We start from the raw sequence: 25,770 nt of genomic DNA on the forward strand, positions 1-25,770 counted from the left end.
TGTGGAAGACTGCTTCAGGCCACACCCCAAACTTCTCAGCAGTATGGCTCAGGTTCCTCTACCTGGGTATTTGTGCTAGAAAGTTCCATAAGGCCCTGGGTTCATCAAATGTTGTAGTTTCCAGGCAGATCTGGAAACCACAGAGTATCTTTGCGGTGACTGCTTAGTTCTGATCTGATGCATGAGGGTTCACTGTGGAGGGGAATCCCCAGACACTAGGCTAGCTACAAGTGTGTGGGACCATATAACTCCCTGTTCTAGAGATAAAGTAGCTGAGATCTAAAGAGGTCAGTAACTGGACCAAGGTCAAAAAGTGACAGAGCTGGGGGTCAATCCAGGTTCAAGATCAAAATATGGTCTCTCTCTTATAGGAGTAAATGATCCAGGTGGCACAGTGAAATGTACGATGAAAAGGTGACTCCTCACAAAATGTTCCCTATCAAACAAGTGGTGATCACAGGGCGATCCAAGGCATGGCAGGGGGATGGGGCACTAAAGCAAACCCTAAAAGACACAAAGGAATCAGACAGGTGAGAACGGGCGATGCATTTGGTAGGTGAAGACCGTCTTGAACAAAGATTGATCGCCATGCGTGACTTTCATTCACCATAGCATAAGGAGTAGGGGATCTGAAATCTCATATCCTGCCTTCAAATCCTTACTCCATCACTTACTAGCCTATGCCTTGTAGACAACTTATTCTCTTTGTCCTTTTTTCTCAGTTCTCAAGTGGGGATCCTAACTGACACTACCACACAAGAATCTCCAGATAATCGGGTGAGATATGTGTACATGGCCAAGCATTAGCTATTATGGTTCATTCAGTCATTCAAACATTTATTAAATATTTGCTCCAGGAAAGCCACTGTAATAGCAAATAGTGGATCAAGAATTGTATAACATAACATTATTTCCATTAAGGATCATGCAACATATTAGTAAGATAAATAAGTATGAACTGAGAGCAGAGCGTAAAGGTGAGCAAATCCCCACCCAGCTTTGCCTGGACGGGCCCAGGTTGGGGGTGGTTTGTGAAGCCATCCGTGGGGAAGGCTTAAGAGAGGTGACACTTGCCTATCTTTCAGATTAAATAGGAAATCACAAGGAAAGGAATGGGGGAAAGGCACGAAGGAGAGAGGAAGGCATGGGCCGAGGCCAGAGCCTGGAGGATGCAGCTTGGTGGGGCTGTGTTGGGGGCGGGGGTGCCGGAGGCCACAAGGGGCCAAGTTTTAAGCAGAGGCAAGATGTGCTCAGATGTGCATTTTTAAAATAGGCATCAGGCAGGAGTCTGGGGGCTTAAGGGCATCGAGAGGGAATCCAGAGGGTGGGAGGTGGGTTAGGAGGCGAGATTCTAAAGGTGCCCTTCTGCAGAAGGGGCAGGAGAGTCGAGACTTGACGCTGCAAACAGAGAGAAGACAGGGGGGCCTGGGGAAACCATGCAGACCCAAGATAAACCGACAGAGAAAATAAAACTCAGTTGACTGAAGCATTTCTTTCCAGTACTGGAGGCTCTTCTCAAACATGAATAAATAAATATGCTTCCAATGACTACAAAGCAGCACTTTGCTTCCCTTTAAATCGCTCCCCAGAGCCAGTCCTAGGAGCCCTGAGTGACACCCAGCACACGGAGCTGAGCCCCCTCCTCTCCCTGCAGGCAGCTCGAAGCAGAGGGCAGAGAGGGCAGCTCTTAGCCAGGCAGCTCGAAGCAGAGGGCAGAGAGGGCAGAGTTCAGGAAAAGGGCCCACCTTGCCTACACCTCACCTGGTGACCTTGGACAAGACCCTCCCCACCCCAGCCTCAAGTTTAACGTCCCACCTGGAAAACAGGGCCCCTGTGACCCCTTGTAGCTCACACGCTCCCTGATTGTAAAGATGGGAATTTCCTTTCTAGGTTTGGCCATGACACCCCTGTACTTCTCTGAAGTCATCATAGACACCCACAATATGGACCAATCCACTACGGTTTAGAAATGAAGACTGCCTGAGGGAATTCCCTGGTGGTCCAGTGGTTAGGACTCTGTGCTTTCACTGCTGAGGGCGCTGGTTCAATCCCTGGTCAGGGAACTAAGATCCCACATGCCGCGCGGCGTGGCTAACACATTTTAAAATTTTGTAAAAAAAGAAATGAACACTGCCTGGCAGTCAGCCATTGTTACCGGAGGAGGTACTGAGCACGCTCCTTACACAGCTCAATCACATTTGTATTGATCACCTACCATGCAAAGGACTTAAAAATGCCTGACTCAACCCCCGTGCCATTCTCATGAGGTAAGGAATACAGCATTCTCCTTTTGCTCAAGAGGAGACGGCAGCTTAGAGAGGATAAGTAACTCATCCAAGGTAGCCTAGCTAGTAAGTGATGGAGTTGGGACAGAAGTCAGTCCATATGGCTCCAACCACACTCCCCTCCCCTACGCCATACTATCTCACTTGCACAAGCCCACCTCTCTGACGTTTCTAGACAGGTAGAGAACATCAGAAACAGGAGGGGCTTTGGCATTACCTGGCTCAGGGATGCCACCCCTCACCCTCTCCTTACCTGTGGCAGACATGGCTAATCAATCACAGAATTTTCCCCAGCTGACTTATGACCACAGATCCATTTCTAACTGGTCAGAATTCAAGATGAAACCTGATCCTTTGTCTTCATCTTTGCCAGACAAAACTGAATCCTGTTAGAGGGATGTGATGTGTTTAAGGTAACACAGCTGGTTCATGAGAGCTGGAACTAGCATCTTCATCTCTTGACTCCCAGTTTAGCAGGCTGAGGGGGAGACCTCCCTATGCAAAGGACAGAGCCTCTTCTAATGGAGTAGAGATAAACAGGAGAAGAGATACACCTAAGATGGCCACAACGTCAAGTTCCGGAAGGAGAGTGTCCCATGTCTAGCCCTAACATGTGGTTCTCAGATACTGTAAGTCCTCCAACTAACGGCCCACTACAGAACAGCATTTCTGCTTAATTCTGATTGAAACACACAGTTCATACAGCTGAGAGATTAATTTGTTTTCAAGCTAATGAATATTTGAAATGGGAATCCCCATGAATTAAACAAAAGAACAATAACGCTACTTATTTAGCTCCTTCTGGAGAGACTAGATTTTCTTCAAGCTTTACAGGGAAAATTGACAAGTTAAGCGACTCAGCTACCTGCACCCAAAGGAGGAGCTATCGATCCCATTCCCAGGACGTGGCAGAAGCAAGCTCCCAGAATCAAGTCCTTAGGAACCAGCCAGACTCTTCCCCTACCCCTGAGCCATACAGGACAGGTGGTCCCAGACACGCCCAGAAGGAGTTCTTCCTCATCAGATACCATGTCAGGAGAGGGGGTAGGGGAGCCCAGACAGCACCACCAAAAGTCAGGAGCAGGTAACCAAGCTGCTGGGCACGTAGGCAGAGGCAGGCATGGAAATGCGAAGGAAGATCATTAGCAAGGAAGAAAGCAGTGCCCAGGCTGCCTCCAAAGGGCAATCAGAAAACTCAGGGTTCCCTCCAAGGTACTCCTCTTTGCAATCTCTGGGTGTGGGGTGAGGAGGGTCTTAAGCAGGCACATCAGAGGAAACCTGTTGGATACAAAGCTTTCTTCCCTGGAAGCATACCTGGAACCTCTCCAGATAGATGACTCCTGACAACTTTGCACCCAGGAAATGCTCTCATCACCGGATCAACCTGTCCAGTAGCCTGTTTCCACAAATACACCGCGTTCTTTGTGTGAACAGGAATAATGATACTAAGATTATAAAAATCACTCTTCCAAAATTATCTGCAGAGCGGTAAGCAAGCAGGGTTCTGACGGTGAAAGTCTCAAAGGTCCATTCATTAAATATTAACTCTTACTTGTGAGAGGGAGAGCTGGCCGGGGGCAGCAGAGAATGGAAAATGGAAGACTGTCCTCAAACTTGACAGGGCCGGCTCCAGGGACAGTCATGTGTCTGCAGGGTTAGAACAGGTCTAATGAGCCAGGCATTGGCATTTCTGCAAATAAGTTTCCTTCTAAAAAGGGAACTCATTATTCTCAGAATCACATTTCTGAATTCATGAAGGTAAAATTACAGCAATTAAGAATCATGCCTTTTCTTTGCCAAGTGAATAGAAGCTCAAAATACTGCCAGACAAAATCCCAGGTCAAATTCCACGAGCAAGCATACCATATTACCAGAAACGCACACAGATGTGGAGAAACGCTAACTGGCACAGGGCCTCTACTTAACGTCCTGTATCTCATCACAATCAAAGGACTCATTCATCCCTCATCCATTCTTTCAGTCCACAAACGTCTGCCGAGCACGGGGCCCTGTGTTAAGTGCTTAGGAAGAGAGGTCTCAGTCCCAGCCTAGTTTACTGAAGATAAATTTTTCCAGGAGTGATGTGATGATTTTATAGGGTTCTAGTCCTGGCTTTTAGAGACGCTTTGCCTTCGAAAAGTGAGGAGGTCCTGCAGAAGCCACTTTTTAAAAAGGTGAACCTTTACAGAGCCACGGCCTGCAAGATTCTCTGGCTCTAGAGTCTGGGGTAAAAGACCCAGCTCTGTCTGCCTCAGCAGCAGATCCTGAAAGAGTCTGAATCTTGAAAGAGTCTGAATTCATGAAGGTAAAATTCATGAATTTTATCCCAGTAGAGGGCCCTCCTCTACTGGGGTCACCTGCATCTCCTGACCCTGGAGGCTGGTGTTTCTGGGCAGAGCAGTTGGGGGTGGGGCAGGAGGAAGAAGAGGGGAACAAAGACAGAGCAGTGAAGAACAAAATCAAACAACTTCCAAGTCACATCCTACACATCCTGTGCTGACCATCCCTCATTCCCACCAAAGCACTCTATTGGTAAGTGCTGTGGAAAAAGAAAATGCCCTTCCCATGTTTTTCTACGGACACACAAGTGATTCTGTCACTTGACTTGCCCTGCCTGGTGGCACGTACCTGGATGTGCGGTGAGTCCCTCTCCACAGGACCTGTTTGTCCATCTATCGAAAGGATCATCGTCTTCTGGGCATTACCAGGTGCCCGGCTCTATACTTTGTATGGCTCTAGATCATTTAATTCTCAATGAATCCTGTAAGGTCGGTCCTCTTTCTGACCCCACTTTGAAGATGAACAAACTAAGCCTCAGAGGATATAAGGCATTTGGCCGAGGTCACACGGGGCTGACACCTAAATCTAGTCTCCTAACCACTGAACTCCACTGCGTCCTGCTGTAATCACTGGACTGCATGACAGTCTCCACTCTACTGTGAGGACACTGAACGCCAGGACTGAGTCAGACTCTTCTCTGCCACCCCAGCAACTCTCAGAGGGACCAGCACACAGTGGGCACTTAGCAAATGGCCACCAAGTAGATGTGTGAGCGAGTCAGTGAGTGATCCAATTGGTGAACGTTGCTGGTCTCCATGCTGAATCCTCGGCCATCTGAGACAGTTCCAGAGTAGAAACATGCAACATTCAAATGAAATTCAGGTGAAAAAGTCCCTCAACTTTATTAAGATGTCTGACTTAATGTCCATGCTTTCAAAGTTTTTTGTAATAATTCTCTCTTAAAATGACCCACTTAAATTAACATCCCCCTACAGAAAAACAACAGCCACAGAAGCAGGGCCGACAGAAATACATCTGCTTAGACAAGTATGTGTCACTTTAAGAAAAACTGAGCTACAAATCCCAAGTATCTATGTAGAAACCTATATAAGGAGAGGCATTTTATTATAAAAAGTATTCACCATAAGTTTCCTCCAAATAGCCCACTGCCTTGGAAATTCTGGTTTTAAATGTCTGATTTCAACACCTTCCAATAAACACATCTTTTGAGCTATGTCCATCCTAAGGAAAATGACCAATTAGTTATACTTATTAAGAAGAGTACAAGGCTTCATGTCATAAAAGTCCAAGCCAATATCAGAAACTTTTAGGGACATCTGTCTGTGACAAAACTCCAGAAGAGGTAACAACATTTCTAACCCCACCAAAACGAGAATTCTTACAAGGCAGTTATTATATGACACACTTAGGTCTCGTTGAAAGGAATCTGCCCCAACAAAGCAAATAAAAAATTCAAAGTCTTTTCACTTTCAGTCAATGACTAAGATGACAACAGATCCCAATTTTAGGAATTTAACTTCATTATTACGCCATGAGGGTCAGACGATCAGAACCATTCATTATGATAATTGCTTAGCCTGTAATTAGATTCATTTTCTTGACATGAATATTCATATTTTCCTGTAATTGTTGGTATAAAAGTAAGTGAGAATGTTGGCCCTCTCTTCTAAGGCAATTAGCATTTGAAATATTTCTCGGGAGAAACAAGCTACCTAAAATGATGAATGAACACTTCCCTTCCTGGGAAAGCACACAACCAGTTATTTCTCCCAAGGCCTCTCAAGGAAAGCAGAATCTACACCTGCACAAGGCTTCAGGCACTGAGTTTGCGTCAGATGGGAAAGCCTTGGTCAGACTTAGTCCGAGAGGGTCTTCCTGGTCTCTGGCATCTTAAAAGACACACACCAATTATCTTGCTTTTATTACTATTCCCAACACACACAGGACAGCACGAAGCCTCAAGTTTTCTCATTTTGTTTAATGCAATAGAAATTGATGGCTTTTATCACGCCACATATATAGGCCATCAGGAAGGAGGACAGAGAAGCTGCAGATTATCAAGTGATCTGGAAGCATGCAAGGTGCCTGGGTAAGTCCACAGAATACTAAGAAGCTTTCTGAAGTGCCTCTGGTCCCCACCCTCATTCTGGGGTAATCCTCTGTTTGGGTAAGGCCATCATTGGGGGAGGGGGGCTCTGTCATCAAACAGGTCAGTTTCAGGGCCACAGCTTAGGTGGTAACAAAGGGTAATGCCAGTAGTTAGAGCAGTTAGTAGATGTGTGCGCTGGCTTTTTGATCATGAGTCAACCGTCAAGGATGATTACAGGTTTAAATAAGACCATCTATCAAAGTATTCCCTTTACTGGTCGGTCACAGACTCATAAGAAGAATGAGGACTTCACACACTGTGCGAAGGATCTCTTCACATACCTAGCAAGTGGTGAGCCAACATTTGTTTGGCTGCTACTGAAAAAAAAAAAAAAAGATGAAATTTTATAAATAGACACATGTAAACTACTATTGAGCGCCTGCTACGCCCCAGGCACCCTTGTTGGCAGGAGGTCTAGAATGTGCATTCTCAAAGGGGCACCACTGCTCCTTGAGGGGTTTTTGAGGGGTGAAAAAATTCTTACTCCTTTTATATACAAAGTACAGATATAGTACATAAACAGATGTATGGTATATGCGTGACAATAAAATTTCATGGAGGGGGGCAATTAGCAAAACAAAACAAAACAAAATCTGAAAAGTTTCTATAGGAGAGTGATAATGCGGGGAAAAAGTTGAGAAACACTGGTCTAGAGTAATGGACACACAGAAATTCTTCCCTTCGTGGAGCTAATATTGGTATCAGACAGACGATCAACAAGTGAAATGTGGTTTATTAAGAATAAGCGCTATGGAGGAAAATGAAGCAGAGAAAGGAAGTAAAGGCTGGCCAGGAAGGGACATAAAGGAGGGAAATAGGAGAAAACTACCATTTCTATGATTATTCATGAATTTTCCTCCCAATTGTGGCTGCTAATGTAACTTCCATGTGAGAAAAATGAAAATCTGCATGACAAGTTAAAAGGGTAGTCCCTATACCTCGGCACAGCTCCATTATATAATATATAATGTGCTATAATATAGAAAAACAGTAAGAAGTATTATGGTCAAACGAGAGATTTATACGTGGCAGGGGTAGTCTCAAGTATTGAAAAACAGCATGAAATTCCTAATGACACCATCTTAAACACCATCTTTGATGACATATTTTCAGCAGTTCATATGAGTCCTTTAATATTCTCTTTCCTCACAATTGAATACCCAGTTGACTACCTTAATTCCAATGTCCACCCATTTGAGACTAATGATTTGCTATTTGGGGCATGTTTAATGATTCCCAGTGTCATCTTCACATTTATGAGACCCAAGCTTCAACACCGTTATTCTCATTTTATCACACATGTTTATGAAATAATGAGGAAAAATGCACTGAAAGTTCAAAGAATTGCTGGAACACGTAAGGCTATACAAGCAGAGATGATGATCTTGCCAATAACATGAACTCTTGGCTGTCAGGCTCTTCCAGAGCTCAGAATGTCTGTCTGCCAGGGCACATCTGAACAGTGACACAAAACTAGCGAACGTAAAGATGTACAGGGGTATCAATTCATAATGTACTAAAATGAAGTTTACGCAAAAGTTGAATCTGAAGATGTCGGGACCACCTTAGTGCATCCCCTATTAGATCATAAGAGAAGTTTCAAGAGTCACTTCGGGAAGTTTACTGCACAGGTAGTTTTCTCCTAACTAATAATGCCACAAAGTTTCCAGTTTCCCATAACACTGGAACATCTTTACAGATGCTAGGCAAAGTTATTCTCCAGGGGAGCGGTTTATGATTTGAAAGGAAGAACAGCATAGCTCAGCGCTGTTTGTAAGCTAAGTTCAGCCTCCCTGTAGCTTTGCCACGTCTTTTCTATGGGGAAATTAACAAGAAAAGCTCTCGGCTTAATATATTATTGGAACTTGGCTACAAGCTAATTGGGAAAGAGAGGTCATGGGGAAATGCTGTTTACTGCTGATGTCTCCAATACAAATCTGGGAAATGGTAAGACACTTAGTGGACAGAAGACTGCTTACCAGGTAGGCACGATATATGGGTACATGTGACTTACTGTGCGTTTAGCCAAAGTCTTCCTTGGAATAAGTGACATGCTTTCAAGGAGCAGATTGCAAAATCATGCAATCATAAGGAGGAAACAGCCAAAGAGAAATCCTTAAAGAATGTAAGCTGGGAAGGGAAGCTGGTATAACTCAAAAGGCCAGTTTATACCCAGGTCCCAAAGCACCCACCTTCCTACAGATTTCAGGGACAGCTAGAAACTTGAAAAAGCTTCAGAGATCACCCTGGAAGCAGCCAGCTGAGATTCAGAAACTGTCTCTGCTAAGCCTCATAAAGCAGTAAACTCACACACATGCCTGCATGACGATTTCTAAATCTCAGCCCAGTCTTTTTTTTTTTTTCCTCCCCTTAAATAAAATAAAATTGTTATTGCTGCCTGTTTAATAACAAGAGGAAAGTGCATGGAGAGATGTGCAGGCAGCATGAGGCCCATGTCCCTCTCGCAGGCTGTTCCAACCACCCGGGAAAACAATGAACCAGCCAGCCCCGCAGTTCAGCTCCTTATTTTAAGGGCCTCAGTCACTGGAGACTGGGCGCTTGGGCCCAGTCCACTTTCCTAGGCACTCGACTGCACGCGGTGCATTTCAAGTGTGAAACGGTTCAGCTGGTTTTCTTACTTCTTGTTTGTGCTTCTAATATTACTTATTTGTGGAGAGGAGATGAAGTACCATTCTCCCCCCCACAGCATGAAAGCCCTCAATACTCAATGCTTTCACAGGGCTCTGTACTGAAACACGTCCACCACGCCAGCTCAAGGGCCCCCCCAGGGAACCCAGGCAGTGCTGAGACCGGCCATGCCCAGAAGTACCGGTACTTAGCAGAGCAAGAGGAAGGCCAGGCTGCAGCTCCGGGAGCGCAGGCTTTGGACACAGCACAGACCTGTGCTTGGGTTCCCTCTCTGCCACCTTCTAGTGGGACGATCCTGAGCAAGTTAGTTACCTGCTATAAGCCTCACTCTAACTCATTATAAGTTGGGGAGATCGTAAAACTACCTCATAGAGGTATCGTGAAAATAAAATGATAACACGCACAATGCTTGGCACAGTGACTGGCACACTCCACGCTCAACAGCTGTTAGCTACCATCATCAACATCACCACTAGGTACCAAGGGGTATGAAAGATCTCTCCATCGTCACTCAGCCCCTACCCAGGTGCCTCCTATAGTCACGTCCCTGCACAGAACCTTTCCTAAGTGGTTCAGACGTGTGCACCCACACCCCAACACAAACTTTGACCTTCCACACATGTGCATGCTAAGGCATGGAGCGTGACGCCCCAGTGCACACACACGTGCTAAAGCAGGGGTTTCCCCCTGCAAAGGAATCACCTGGAGAGCTTGTTAAAACACAGGTTTCTGGGCCCCGTCCTCAAAGATGCTGATGCAGCATGTCTTAGGTGGGACTTAAGAACTGGCCTGTCTGATGCGCTGGTCCAAGGATCACATTTTGAGAACCACTGCACTACAGGAAGGAGAAATAGGAGACAAGCTCAAGAACTGCGAAAGGGAAATGTGCAAACAGAAGTTACCTTCAGAAAGCTCAGAACCAGCTGGAGTCCAGCCCTTGACAAAACCAGGAGGGGACCCCATGTGAGCACCCGGAAAGGCTGCAGGCAGGCATCCTCCCTCTCGAGGCACCTCGCCACACTCCTGCAACTTGCACTGTGGGGCTGACCCAAGGCCACCGCGCTACAGGGACACCCAGACCACAGCTGGGCCCTGAAGAGAGGGGGTTTCTGGGAACAAGACCACCAGTGAGCTGTACATCATCCTGCCCCGTGATCGCCTCCTCCTCTGCGTACCTACAATGCCGCAGCCTAACGCTTCTTCACAGGGAGACCGATGGGCACATTTCATGCTCATTCTTTCTGGAGTTGGGAAGCTTTTAGTGTCCTCATGTCAAGAAGAAAATGATGGCAGACATTTCCAGTAGAAATGCCACTGCATTCTTTATGATGTCATTCGGCTACCGCCAGAATTAAACTATTGACCAAATTACTCTGTTCACCACAAAAATTGTGGCTTGATCTTCTTGCCCTGAGGGCTGAAGTGTCATGCTGCAGAGGCACCTACATTTATTCTCAGTAAGTAATGCTGGGCCATGAAGTGCCCCGTACACAGGCAGAGGCCTCGATGCTAAGAAAGCGACAAGGACCAGGGTCCCTGTGACCCACATGCTTCCCCACATCCCTCAGGGTTATGCAAGCCCTCTAGCACGGTGTGAGTCCAAACGCTCAGACTCTCATCTGCTCCCACAGCATTCATGTCTCCTGTTCCCATTCCCTGTGCTCTAGGCATCGTAGCAACGGCTCAGGACTCCCCCATCTCTGCGCCTGTGCACAGACTGCCCTCTCCTCACTTCTCTGTGTGTTTAACTCCTACTCATCCTTCTGGTATTAGTGTAAGTATCACTACTGTGTGCCTCAGTAGTGTCTGTTATGGACTGAATTGTGTCCCCCACCAAAAAAAAAAAAAGAGTCCTAATCTCCAATATGACGGTATTTGGAGACTGGGCCTTTGGGGGGTAATTAGGGTTAGATGAGGTCATGAGGCTAGGGCCCCCACGGTGGGATTTGTGCCCTTATAAGAAAAGGAAAAGACACCAGAGCTCTGTATCTGCCAAGTGAGGACATGGCAAGAAGGCTGCCACCCACAAGCCAGGAAGCAAAGCAGCCAACATCCTGACCTTGGACCTGACCTTGGACTTCCAGCCTCTAGAACTATGAGAAATAAATGGCTATTATTTAAGCCACCCAGTCTACGGTATTTTGTTATAGCAGCCCAAACCGACGTGTATGTCCCCACCATAGCATTCCTGTTTCTGATAATTATTTGTATCCAGATTATAAACTGTGTGAATCCAAGGACACTTACTGGCCAGGGTATCTCCAGAACATAATCAAGCAAATATTTATCAATGAATGAACAAGCCCACAAACGAATGAATGAATGGGTAACTCTGAGTACCTTCCCACCCCTTTCAGAGCCTCCCTTTATCCATCTGAAAAGTGAGCCATTTTGACTGAGGATTTCTAACGAAATCTGTGACCAAGGGATACAGCAGAGGCTCCACAGCAGCTTCAATGCCTCAAGTTCAGAGCATGCAGGGAATCAGAAGACCCTACCCCACGCTAATTCTGTACTATGTGAGCTGCCCAGACCTCAGCATTTATGGCAGTGCAGAAGGACTCAGAAAGCCAGCAGCCCACAAAGGAAGGACCCTCAAACCCTGAGCATCCAAGAAAGTGCCTCAGGATCTACTGCAGTAGGCTCAAGGCTAGGCTAGCCTTAGGAATTCTTAATCAGTTGTACGTACTAGGCTCTAGGTGCAATTTTATTTGACAGAAAGATAGATCTTTCTGCTTAGCAGAAAACAATTAAATTTAAAAGCGGTAGGTGGGGGGAGGGATGAATTGGGAGATTGGGATTGACATATATACACTACTACATATAAAATAGATAACTAATAAGGACCTGCCGTAGAGCACAGGGAATTCTACTCAATACTCTGTAAGGACTTATATGGGAAAAGAATCTAAAAAAGAGTTGATATACGTAAAACTGATTCACTTTCCTGTATGGCAGAAACTAACACAACATTGTAAATCAACTCTATTCCAATAAAAATGAGAAGAAAAAAAAAAGAAAGAAAGTGGTGGTTGTTTTCTAAAGCTTCAATCCCACCAGTTGGCATTACTCATGAAGAAGAACTTTCTAAGGATAGCAAGTTGAATTATTTGCCATATTATGACTTAAGCCAACCATTTCATAGGGTCTTGAAATCCTGATGACCCTCTGGCTCTGGCAGAATCAAAATAAAACAAGAATCTTTGAGAGCTTGGCATCTATTGCCCACCTCAGTGCCAGGCATTGAAATTTGCAAAGGAGCCTGAGGTCCTTCCATTTTGGTTTAAAGAACAAGCCAACTCGTGCATCAGTGTCTGTAGGACGAGGGAACAGAGGCGATGACCTGAACCAGGGATTCTCTTGGAAGAAAGGCCTATGGCTTCAGAACAGACCCCGGGGCTTCGCCAACAGAGACCAGGCACGTTATCATAAGGCTTGGAGAAGCAAAGCAACAACAGCCGATACAGCCATTAATTATAGACTACAGACCACCTAAGCAGGTTTGTGACATATCAGCAAGTCTCTCAGACACTCCCATCCCCTGGATCTTTGCTGTCCTATTCCCTGGGGGCTTCCGTGGTTAATAGGGGCTGTTGCGAGGCTGATATACCTATGAACAGGAATGCAAAACTCTGCGACCTAGACATTTCCCCATCAATGTCCAACACAGAAAAAGTGTAAATTCCATTTCTTTAACAAAGCTGACAAGACCAAGAAGCAATGATGAGCAAACCAAGCCTGTTTTCTTCTCAGGCCCCCCTCTCCCCTTCCCAGCAGAGAGGAACGTGAGGCTTCTGATTGCTGCCAGTTGACCTGAGAAGCCCTGAATGGGTCAACCAAGCTTGGGGACTTACAAATGGCACATCACTGGTGCAAGAGCAGGAAGGGCTCTGGCCAAACTCCAGGACAAGGAGGCCACAGTGGCCCACCCTCCACAGAGGTGGCTCCCAGGCCATCAGAGTGAGACTCAGACTGCACACACCATGGAAGCAAGACCCCGCCCAACACGACCCAACAGGATAGAAGCACTAGTCATCTTCAGAATACTGCTTGCGTGTTACTCCACTGGAACTGCAGTGCCAAAGTGCAATGATTTAAAACAATCACCTCCATGAATATTTTAAATGTTTTGCCGAGGGGCAGAAAGCATGTACAAATATGATATTTTCAGTTTAATTACTATGTAGCAGCCCTTGCCCAGATAATGGATTTACCTCCAAGCGATGTCAGAATTTAGGAACAATCTAAATATACCTCTGCAATCACTCATCGGTCTTGATACATGAATTCGCTAGGACTGGGTGATGACTTCGGTCTCTTCAGCAACAAGATGAGCACATACACTGCAAAAAAAAAGGCACTCGGAGCAGCCTGAGCTGCTCTGCTCCAGGCCTTTTTAGTTCTGATTGTGGGTGGATTCTTTTTTTTTTTTTTTTTTTTCTTTCCTGCAGTACACAGGCCTCTCACTGTTGTGGCCTCTCTCGTTGCGGAGCACAGGCTCCGGATGCGCAGGCTCAGCGGCCATGGCTCACGGGCCCAGCCGCTCCGCGGCATGTGGGATCTTCCCGGACCGGGGCACGAACCCGTGTCCCCTGCATCGGCAGGCGGACTCCCAACCACTGCGCCACCAGGGAAGCCCTGGGTGGATACTTGATGAGACTGGAGCCGCTCTTGCAGAAGCACCTGGTCCTCGCTAGACACACAAAGGGAATCGTCATCTGATTTTGTCTGGGACACGGCAGGAAACTTAAAGAACAGAATAAAACGAGATACTTATTTTGGCCTCTCCTTCTATGGCTAAGAACAGGAAGATGTAGGGAAGAATTGAGAAAGAAAATAATGAATTTCGATGTTACAGAGAGTATGAGTCAGGACACTTGAACACACGTGAAGGAAATTCAGCATGAACTAGCTAAGCCAAGGAGCACACTTCACTAGCTTTTGTAAACAGCCAGCTCAAAGGGTGGCTAGTCTTAGGGGGGACTGGTACCAGGGGCTGCTTCATCACTAGGTCAGGGAAGCATGGAAGCGCTCAGAGCCCTAGCGTCATCAGGGGCACAGATTCTATGGGAAGATGATACTCTCATTTGAATCACAGGGTTACAGAGAAGGAAAGGCACATCTCCTAGAAAGGTAGACGAGATGGCTACTGGTCTGGGCAGACAAAATGACAGAGGTTCAGGACAGGGGGCTCAGAGAGGAGAGGAATTACGCTGAGAGCAGCCGTGTCATTGCTATAGGGTGATGGGCAACAAAGATAGCCTTTTGCCTCTGAAAGAAAAGCAAACCAAGACTCCCTAGCACTCTGCTCCTTAGATGCAAGAGAGAAGCCCTTATAACGAAAGGGGCTCGTCACGTACAGAATTACATCCTCCGGACCCTAAACTTTCCCCATCTTCGTTTATATACAGACATCCATTGACACCCCTTGAGTTACCACCTACTATCAGCTCCAAGCTGCTAAGGGCATGGAGGAAGGCTGGTTTTATCTTGTGAGCATCTAGCTTCTGAAATGTTATGCAAGAGCCTTGTCTCAAATCAAGAGCATCCCTGAAGACACACTAGTTCAGTGGACAAACACCTTCACACCCAAGGACTTGGGGACTCTCCTTGGAAAGGAAAAGTCGCCTCACCCACCCACGACAAAAGGAACAGTAAGAGGAACGAGTGAGAGCAAAAGACCACAGGACCGCCGCCTGATGCCTATTAAAAACAAACACACGCGGGCTTCCCTGGTGGCGCAGTGGTTGAGAGTCCACCTGCCGATGCGGGGGACACGGGTACGTGCCCCGGTCCAGGAAGATCCCACATGCCGCGGAGCGGCTGGGCCCGTGAGCCATGGCCGCTGAGCCTGCGCGTCCGGAGCCTGTGCTCCACAACGGGAGAGGCCACAACAGTGAGAGGCCCACGTACCACAAACAAAAAAAAAAACACACGCAAGTGATGTCTATTTTATTCTTTGGGCTTACTTGGAAATTCCAAATACAATGAATCTTCAGTACTTCTGTAAGAAGAAAAATAAAAGTTGCTTCATTTAGAAAAATATATTGAAGCATTAGATCAGAATAAAATGGATATATATTAGTTTCTGTTAATCTATCAATTTGGGGATAGGAATTTTAGATGGCATACTGTTCATTCCTTTTCTATATACTTTTATGAAAATTTCATAGGACTATGAAATGTTTTCACAATATATTAAATGCTGTTGAAATGCTTTCAAAAATAAATCTGATTCCATCACATATCTTTTTTCACTGAAATTTTTATTGAAATCATTGTAGATTCATAAACAACTGTAAGAAATAATCCAGAGAGATCCCACATACCTTTCTCCAGTCTCATCTTACGGTAACTTCTTGCAAGGCTATGGTACAGAATCACAACTAGGATATTTGCATTGATAAATTCCATCCATCTTACTCGGATTTCTCCCAATTTTACTTGCACTGTGTAAAGTTTACCTCTATATAATTTCATTCCATGTAGATTTCTGTACCCACCATCACAGTCAAAATACAAAACAGTCCCATCACCACAAGGATCCCAGGCATCACCATTTTATAACCACACCCTTTTCCTCTGACCCCTCTTAGTCATCCCTAACCACTGGCAATGACTACTTTTCCTTCCATTTCTAAAATTTTGGCATTTTGAAAATTTTATCTATAAATGGAACCATACAGCATGGAACCTTATGGGATTGGCTTTTTTCACTCAGCAAAATCCCCTGGAGACTCATCCAGACCATTGCATGTGTCAACAGCACATTCCTACTTCAGTGCTGGGTACTATTCCATGGTGTGGATGTACCACAGTTTAACACTGACTCACTGAAGGACCTCTGGCCTGATTCCAGGTTTTAGCTATTACAGGTAGAGCTGCCATAAACATTCATGTGCACACCTTAAACTTGCACAATGTTATATACCAATTCTATCTCAATAAAGCTGGGGGGGCGGCGAATAACAGGGAAAAAAAAGTGGTAGGACTCATCTGGCCATTTGGAAACTGGTATCTTTTTCTATATGTGAGCTGTATAATATATTTTTTCTATGCTTTTAAAGTCAGTGGTTACCAAATCCATTTGATTTAGATTATCTCCTATATACTCAGTCTTGGCCATTCATGTAAAACAATCTTATGTTAAAAAATTAAGTGCAAGTTTTCATATGAACACAAGTTTCCATTTCTCTGGGATAAATGCCCAAGAGTGCGATTGCTGCATTGTATAGCGCTTGCAGTTTAGAGCAACTATACCATTTTACATTCCTGTCAGCAATTGCGAGTAATTTTTGTCTCCACACCCTCACCAGCATTTGGTGTTGCCGTTTTCATCTTCACCATTCTGCTAGGTGTGTAGTGGTATCTCATGGTTATTTTAACTTGCATTTCCCTGATGGCTAATGATGCGGAAAAGCACTTCATGTGGTTATGTGCCGTCTGTGTATCCCCCTTGGTAAAAGGTCTCTTCGTGACTCTTGCCCATTTTCTAATTGGCTTGCCAGTTTTTTGACTCTTGACTTTTGAGAGTTCTTTATACAGGGCCAGGGGCTAGTCCTTTGTTGGCTGTGTGTGCTGCCAGTATCCCCAGTATACAGCTTGTCTTTTCATCTTTCTAACAAGGTCTTTCACAGGCTACAAGTTGTTGATAGTTTGATGAAGTCCAAGTTAACAAATTTGCCTTTTATGGATCACGATTTTGTTCTCCAATCTGAGAATTCTTTGTCTAGTCCTAGATCCCGAAGACTTTCTCTTATTTTTTTTCTCCTATAAAATGTGTATGGCTTTACATTTTACATTTAAGTCCACGACCCATTTTGAGTGAACTTCTATGTTAGGCACGAGGTTTAGGATTTTTCCTCATGGATGACCATGGCTCTAGCATCATTTGTTGAAAACGCTGTGTTTCCTCCACTGAAATCCTTTTGTGCCTTTGTCAAAAATCACTTGAGCATATTTGCCTGGTTATATTTCTGGGTTTTCTATTCCGTTCCACAAATCTATCCCTCTGGCAATACCACACTGACTAATTACTATAGCTATATAATTAGTAAGCTTTCATATAAAATAGAGGGATTCCTCCTATTCTCCTTTGTCAAGATCATTTTACCTATTGGGGGCCTATACCTGTCCAAATAAATTTTAGAATAAACTTATCTACACCTACAAAAATCCTTGCTGGAATTTTAATAGAAATTTCTTTAAACCTGTGTGCCAATTTGGGGCAAATGGATATCTTGACTCTGTTGAGGTCCCCAGGTCATGAACATGATATGCCTATTTGTTTAGGTATTCTTTGATTTCTTTCATTGGTATTTTGTAATATTCAGAACACAGATCCTATGCGTGATTTAAGCGTATATATAAAGATTTCATTTCTTTGGAGTCAACATAAATGGTATTGTGTTTTCAGTTTCAATGTTCACATATTCGTTGTTACTCTACAGAAACATGACTGACTTTTGTGCATTCGTCTTATATAGTATTATCTTTGTGAGATTACCTACTGGTCCTAGGAGGCTTTTTTTAAAAAAGTATTCTTTGGGGTTTTCTACATAGAACCCCGTGTCATCTACAAACAGGCACAGTTTTATTTCTTGCTTACCAATGCCTTTTCTTTTTCCCATCTTATTGCAAGGGCTAGAACTTCCAGTTCTATGGTGAATAAGAGTGGTGAGAGCAGACTTCCTTGCCTCACTCCTCAAAGCAAGGGGTTCCCCAGTCCAAGCCACTGGTGTCTCCTGGTTGAGAAGGAGAGTCTTGGGCCATGAGGATAAAGAGGTGTCCCTGAGTGCTTGTTGTAAAGGGCATCCTCCAGCCATCCAGGGGTCTCTGGGTAGGGGAGGGGAGAACAAAGAAGCCTTCCCAAGCCAGGCCACATGTTGTGGAAGGGCCTCTTTTGCTGGTGGCCCCCCAGCCACTCTTGTATCCCTCAGTGAGAAACAAAAGTTTCAGGCACCAGCAGGGAAGAACACTTCCCGTGGCTACCATTGTTGGTACAGCCAAGGTACTGGGTTCACTGAATGTTGAAGGTACTCTTATTGTATCAAGGGAGGGATGTGCCGACCTGGGCTACTTTCTGGTGCTAAGTTGTAGGTCAGGAAAGGCCATAAGACACTCTGCCACTGTGCTGTTCCTCCAGTCCTGGGTTGCAAGCCAACACCTTCCTCTTACCACCTTTCAGATTCTCCTCTGGTTGCCTCTTAATGCTTTATCCAGGGTTTACTGTCACTCTTAGTAGGGAGGAGCAGGGATAAACACATCTATGCCATTTCATCTAGACCCAGAAGTTGCACCAAATACCTTCACATCTTTTTAAAAGTGAGAGGGAGTGAAGTCTTTCTTTCAGCAGAATTCCAAATGACATGTGTAGATACTGCTCCTTCCAGGAGGTGGGGCTTAACGCCTGCCCTCCCCGTTTAAGGGTAGACCAGAAGTAGTGACTTGCTGCCGAACAAGAGTGTGAAGAAAGGGGAAAATAGCTTTACAGAAGAGAGCACTGGAGAATACTGCTTTTCCCAAGAGATGAAAGTCTGGAGTTAAGCTAACAGTCATGTACCAATGCCAGTGTCTTAGTTTTGACAAGTGTACCATGGTTATATGAGATGCTATCCATGGGTGAAACTGAGTGATGGCTATACACAAACTCTCTGTGTATCTTTGCAGATACACTTCAGATTTACCTTTCTGTAAATCTAAAAGCATTCCAGCATAAAGTTCATTTTTACAAAGTTAAGTCAAATGATATAGAATCCTATTACTGAATACCAAACATATTTCCAACAAAATGTCCCATCACACAGTTGGACATCTTTTACTTTAAGGCAGACAAGACACCGACGTGAAAGGGCTTTGGCCCAACTACTGCCGACCTGAAAGTGCTTCACTAAGCCCACATTGTTCCATCACAGAGACGGTGCTGTGACGGAAGTGACTAGAAAGAGTGAGCTATTTACATCTGCCTCTGAGGCACTGACCCGGAGATGAGATTTTTGGAGCTGTATCTTTGGCTAAGTGGGAGCTGAGGCGACAGGAACACCTGGGGTCGCTCAGTCTCCCCTACATGAGATTCTCTGTGTCAAGGGAGAAAGGATGTGGGATGCTATAAGGAATCCTGAGTGCTGCTCCTGAAATACCCAGACAAGGGAGCCAGGGCCAAATGCTCTGCCCTGAAGGTTGACACACGACAACCTTCAGCAGGACTGCGCCACCAACAGAAACACAGCAGACGTGTGGGTGTTTGTGTCTGGATTACCCAGTGGTCATCAGTAAATGCAACACGTTCAGTTTTCATTGTCTGCTGATGAGTCGTAAGTAGAATCTCAATAAAAATAACCGCTCCTGGGCTTCCCTGGTGGCGCAGTGGTTGAGAGTCCGCCTGCCGATGCAGGGGACACGGGTTCGTGCCCCGGTCCGGGAGGATCCCACATGCCGTGGAGCGGCTGGGCCCGTGAGCCACGGCCGCTGAGCCTGCGCATCCGGAGCCTGTGCTCCGCAAAGGGAGAGGCCACAACGGTGAGAGGCCCGCGTACCACAAAAAATAAAAAAAATAACAGTTCCTGAAATCCTGAAGCCTAACTTTAGCTTGCAAGCCTCAACCTGATCCTTGATGACACTGATGATGACTGGTGACAAGAGAAACATGTCAGATGAAGTAAGTGGGGCTACATGTCAGAGAAGTGAGTATGGGCAGAAAGAGGCCTAGGTTTGGGGACATGTGGACAAGCAAAATGTTTGTGGGCGTGCATACGTGTGTGAGGCTAAGAGATACACATGTCTGTGCATAAAGATTGATGACAGGTGTGTGGGTACCACAGTAAAGCAGACAAGTGACAGTTGCTGAGTGTGTGTATGTATATATAAGAGTAGCACGGATACATCTGCTGGGAGTGTGTCCGTGTGTGTGTGTAAGGGTAGAACGCACAAGGACCATGTGAGGCTCACACAGGAGGTTCTGTGCACCATCACAGGATGTAAACATCTGTGGGGCGGGGTGTGCATGAATACACAAGCCTGTGTTTAAGGCCTCTCCCTTGATTGAGGCCCTGGATAGATGAAATCTTACTAACATTTCACAAGTTCACTTAGACCCAGTTAGACCAGGCAGAGGGAGACCTGCCTCTGGCCCTCATCTGGAAGCCAGGCCTCCCCAGAACTCACGCTCCCCCTTCTGGGCCATGTCCTTGTTCCCTAGAATAAGAATTTCCTGCGAAAATAGGCCTGAGCCAACTTCCAGGGCCTTTTCTCCAAGGTGCACTGACGCCTTGACAGGTGGCCTGAGCTACCAGTGAGGGCCCCTTAAGCCTAAGAGGGGTCCACAATGAGGAGGGGGCTTAGGATCAGCGTTTGGACGAGAAGGCTGGGTGCCTGCAAGCGGGCACGCAAGGCCCTTCACGGAGCAGGCGGACACCGAGGGTGGGATGAGAAGGGGCTCTTTGTTCCCATAGCCACATCCAGGTCATTATGAAGGTGCTTTGTCAAGGTAGGAGGACAGAGCATATGTTGTCGCTTGAGAGTCTGTCGGTCTGCTTATACTGTAACTTGGCTCTTTAGACGTCAGGTAATATGAGTCTCTGTTTAGACTCTTGTCACAGGTCCCCGCAGTCATGAGACCCAGCCTGTGTGTAGACTCGCGTGTACGCAGGCTCCCCAGCTTCCCTGCGTCCTGCCAACCCCAGTCTCCAGCCCGCCGAGGGTGGGTCACTTCTGTCCCGGATGCTGGGCGGTGTGGTTTAATTAGAGTCAGCTCACACAGGGACACACAACTTGCAGTCCCTGGGAAGTGGTTCATTTAACACATCAATCCTAACCCATCATACGTACACACACACACACCCTCATACATGCACATGCACACATGTAAACAGATGCACACACCCACCAGGAAAACATTCACTAAGCACAGAAATACGTCAGTCTGCAAACTCCTAGAACTGGACAAGATACCTGAATATAATTAAAAGCTAGTTTCAGCCAACTGTACTTGGTGGCTGGTAAACCCACAGCACCCTCAGAGCCCCGAGCTGACACCACTCTGATCTAATTACTCTGGGGGTGACAAATAATGCAGGGACGAGAGGCACGTTATCGGAAACCACTTTAGCAGCACTCCCACTCACAGCCACGCTGCCCTCTGTACTGACTTCACCCAATTAGCTTGCAAGCAGACTGTCTTTTGTAAATCAGTGATGCCAATGAAATGAATTCTGCACCCAGAAGAGAAGGGCAAGCAACTGTCAATTGCATGGAAATCATTAATTGGCATGAGCCTTTTAGGTTAAGTGAATCATCATTATTTCCTCAGTCTGGTGGCACTGCGAGGAGATGAGGTCTAGTGGGCAGACTGCCAGCATTTCACCTTCCTCCTGGCATTTACTCATTCAGGGGAACAGAACAAAGTCTTCGTGAGCCTGTCAGAGGCAGAGACCTGAGGCTGCTGGGTTCCTGCCCTCACAGCCCCTTTCCTACATAAACTGAGTCCCAGCAAAGTACATCCTGCATTGGGGCCATAGGCAGAAAACATGCAAATCTTCAAACTGCTCACACTCCTAAAATGAAGTCTAATGAGTTTACTTACGACCTCTGCCTGGACTGAGGCTGTGAGTAAATGATGCTCTATTGACATTTCACAAGAATGTTTAATTTTCACAAGTTTCCTAGGGAGTTAGGCTCTGCAAATACTCCCTTTTGTGAGCAAGCCATAAGGTGGTACACAAATGATTAGCCTTTATTTCTGAAGAGTATATGGAGAAAATAAAGAATATTTGCCCTATTCATAGAGTCAACACGTTAACAACTCCTAAAATTCAGACTGCAGAAAGGAAGAGTCGTCTGAAGTTCCTAAAGCAGCGGTTCCCAAACTTCAGTGTATGGAGATTAGCATCACCCGGAGGCCTTATTGAAACACAGATTGTTGGGCCTCGTCCCTGAGTTTCTGCTTCAGATCCGGGTGAGGGCTTGAGAATTTGCATTTCTAACAAGTTCCCAGGTGATGTAGATGCTGCTGGCCTGGAGATCCCACTTTGAGGCCACTGCTTAAGGAAATGGTCTCCTTACTTCCAATTACATATAACAACTCAATTTATTTAAAAAACAATTCATCGTGGAGGTTAGGCATATGTATGCCAGGTCAAATAGATCTAGGTTTAAAGTGTGATTCCATCCCTTACCGGCTGTGTGATCTTGGCCGAGTCATGCTCGCCTCTTCAAAGTCAGTTTTCTCTTCCGTAAGTTAAAAGAAATTCCTCTTTTAAGGATTACGGAAGATTAAAATGGGCTAATACAGGTAAAGCCAACCTACTACGTATTAAACTAATTAATTTAGTTAACTAATGATTGACTTTATTAGTTCTTATTAGTACCAATAAAATACTAATACATTATTTTCCATACTTTGCCTCCCCAAAGAGACAAAGCTTACCTTCATTAAGTTTAAACTGGCACCCACATACATGAACATACTTGTAAGTAGCCCTAGAAACTACTGGTTCCCTTAGGTCAAATATGTTTCCTAAAATCTTGTTCACAGTACAAACTTGTTCAGAAAACCCTCCTTCACACAAAAAAGTAAGTTTTTAAACAAAGTAAGTAAAAACCTCACAACTATAAGGTATCAAAGAAAACTCAAGACCTATTTCATCCATGAATATCAATACAAAAAAATTAACATATGGTACCAAGAAGCACATTACATCATGACCAAGTGGGATTTATACAAGCAAAGATTGCTCAATACTATACTAGTCAATCCATCAAACTAGTTCATCATATTAATAGAGCTCTAGTGTAAAATCATGTAACCATCCCCTAGACAGAGAATAAGGGATGAATTTGGGCAAAATTGAATTGGGGCAAAATTCAACAATCATTCTTAACAACAATGAATCAATCAAACAGGAATAAAATGTACACTTCTTTGACATGATAAAATATATTTAACACAAACCCAAAGCTAGGATCATACTTAATGAGGCAACACTAGAATACGAGCCAGTAAGAATCAGGGCCAAGTACATATATACAATGGAATATTACTCAGCCATAAAAAAGGAATGAAATTGGGTCATCTGCAGAGAGGTGGATGGGCCTAGAGACTGTCATACAGAGTGAAGTAAGTCAGAAGGAGAAAAACAAGTATTGTATATTAACACATATATGTGAAATCTAGAAGAATGGTACAGGTGAACCTGTTTACAAGGCAGAAATAGAGACACAGACATAGAGAACAAACGTATGGACACCAAGGGGGGAAAGGGAGATTGGGATTGAGATTTATACACTACTACGTATAAAATAGATAACTAATGAGAACCTGCTGTATAGCACAGGGAACTCTACTTCATGCTCTGTGGTGACCTAAATGGGATAGAAATCCAAAAAAGAGGGGATATATGTATACATACAGCTGATTCACTTCGCTATACAGCAGAAACTAACACAACGTTGTAAAGAACTATACTTCAATAAAAATTTTTTTAATTAAAAAAAAAAAAGAATCAGGGCCAAGACAGGACCAAGACAAGGGTGCTCACTATCACTGCTATTATTTCACATGATATGAGGGGAAACCTGGGACCTTAAGAAGTATAAGAATTGGAAAAGAGTAGATAAAACTAGGACTGTTTAAAGACAAGTTACATATACTCTTGGAAAGCCAAAAAAAGACCAACTAAAAACCCTCAGACAATTCAAAAAGCTAGCAAGATACAAAAATTAACTTGAAGATACCCGTAATTTCCTTCCATACAAACCTCCACCAATTAGGACATCTGTCCAAGAAAAAATTCCTTTTACTGTAGCACACATGGAATAAACTATCAAGAAACTGACTAAATAATAAATGTACAAACCTATGAAAGAAAACTGTATAGCCCTTCTAAAGGACACAAAAGAAGACTTGCACGAATAAGAAGATACACACTTTTCCTGGACAGGAAGACAAACTTACGGAGATGTCCATTTTTTCTTGAGGGTAATTTATAAACCTAATGCTCTTCTAATGAAAATACTGTTTTCAGTTTGGGAATTACACAAGTTTATCTTTAAGCATGTTTTGAAAAATAAATATGTAAGACTATCAAGAAAAGAAAAAATATACAAGATTGAAAAAACAAGAATAAATAAAGGCAGCCCTAACATATTATAAAGCCATAATGTTAAAACAGCGTGATACTGGTAGTGGAATATGACTATAAAGACAAACACATGGATCAGAATGCAAAGTCCAAAGTCAATCCAAATACAAACTCAGAACACAGTAAAGGTAGGCATCTCATATCAGTGGGGAAAAATATATATATTCAACTAGTGATGTAAGGACAACTGAATAGCACCTGAAGGAAAAAGTGGCTTCTGTATCTTACAGCGCACACCAAAATAAATGCCGAATGTGTAAAAACATGGTGGGAGAAAAAATGAGAAAATTCCTTATTAACTTTGAAGTGGAAAAGGCCTTTTGAGTCTTACCTAAAAATCCAGATGTTACAAGAGTCAAGGTCAATAAATATGAACACATAAAAATGAAGCTTTTACCTGGGAACATACCATAAGTAAAATTGAAAGGCAAACATCACCACTGGGAATCTCGTATTTGCATTCAAATTAGAGGCAAAGGGCTAATCTCTCTGATACATGAAGATCTCCCAGAACTTAACAAGTAAAAAACCAAGGACCTACTAGAAAAATGGGCAAAGGACTTGAATAGACATATCTATTGGCAAGACTGTTTGGAAACAGTGTCAAATACTTACCATTACTGGGAGGGAGAGCAATTTGATAACAGTCATCAAAATTATAAATGCATTTGTCTTCTGATCCACTAATTTCTCTTCTGAGGATTCAGCATACTGAAGACCTTGCACTTGATGTGTGAAATGACACAGATACAGGGTGTATTCATTCTAGCACTGCTTTTGATAGTAAAACACTAGAAACAACCTGAATGCCCACCAATAGGGGATTGATTAAATAAATTATGGTACACTTTTACATTGGACTACCACATAGTAGAAGGAGAAGAAAAAAGACAACAATGGTGTCTGTGTACCTAACTAGAAAGATCTCCAAGATATATTCATACTTGTAAAAAAAAAAAAATGCAGGTGCAGAACACTGCCTATAACATCCTTTTATGTTTTTCAAAAAAAAAGAAAGAAAAAGAATATACATGCACACACAAATTAATAAATGCTTAAATTTATCTCCAGAAGGATGCACAAGAACCTAATAACAGTAGTTACCGGGTGAGAAAACTGGGCACAAAGAGACTTTTTCCTGTCTTCCTTCCTATTTATTTCTGAACCATCTGAATGTATCCCCTACTTAAAAATCTTAATTAAAGAACAAAGAAAATAAAAATGAATGTGATCATCCTTTGTAGGGTGA

General features: G+C 44.3%; 1 protein-coding gene across 2 annotated transcripts in view; it reads right to left on the reverse strand.

The window, feature by feature from the left end:
• The window catches only part of SPOCK1 (SPARC (osteonectin), cwcv and kazal like domains proteoglycan 1), a 548,887-nt gene that overhangs the window by 238,370 nt on the left and 284,747 nt on the right, over window positions 1-25,770 (reverse strand). The gene's annotated exons all lie outside the window — the stretch shown is intronic.

The sequence above is a fragment of the Tursiops truncatus genome, chromosome 3, assembly GCF_011762595.2.
Source record: "Tursiops truncatus isolate mTurTru1 chromosome 3, mTurTru1.mat.Y, whole genome shotgun sequence".
In the NCBI taxonomy this organism is placed as follows: Eukaryota; Metazoa; Chordata; class Mammalia; order Artiodactyla; family Delphinidae; genus Tursiops; species Tursiops truncatus.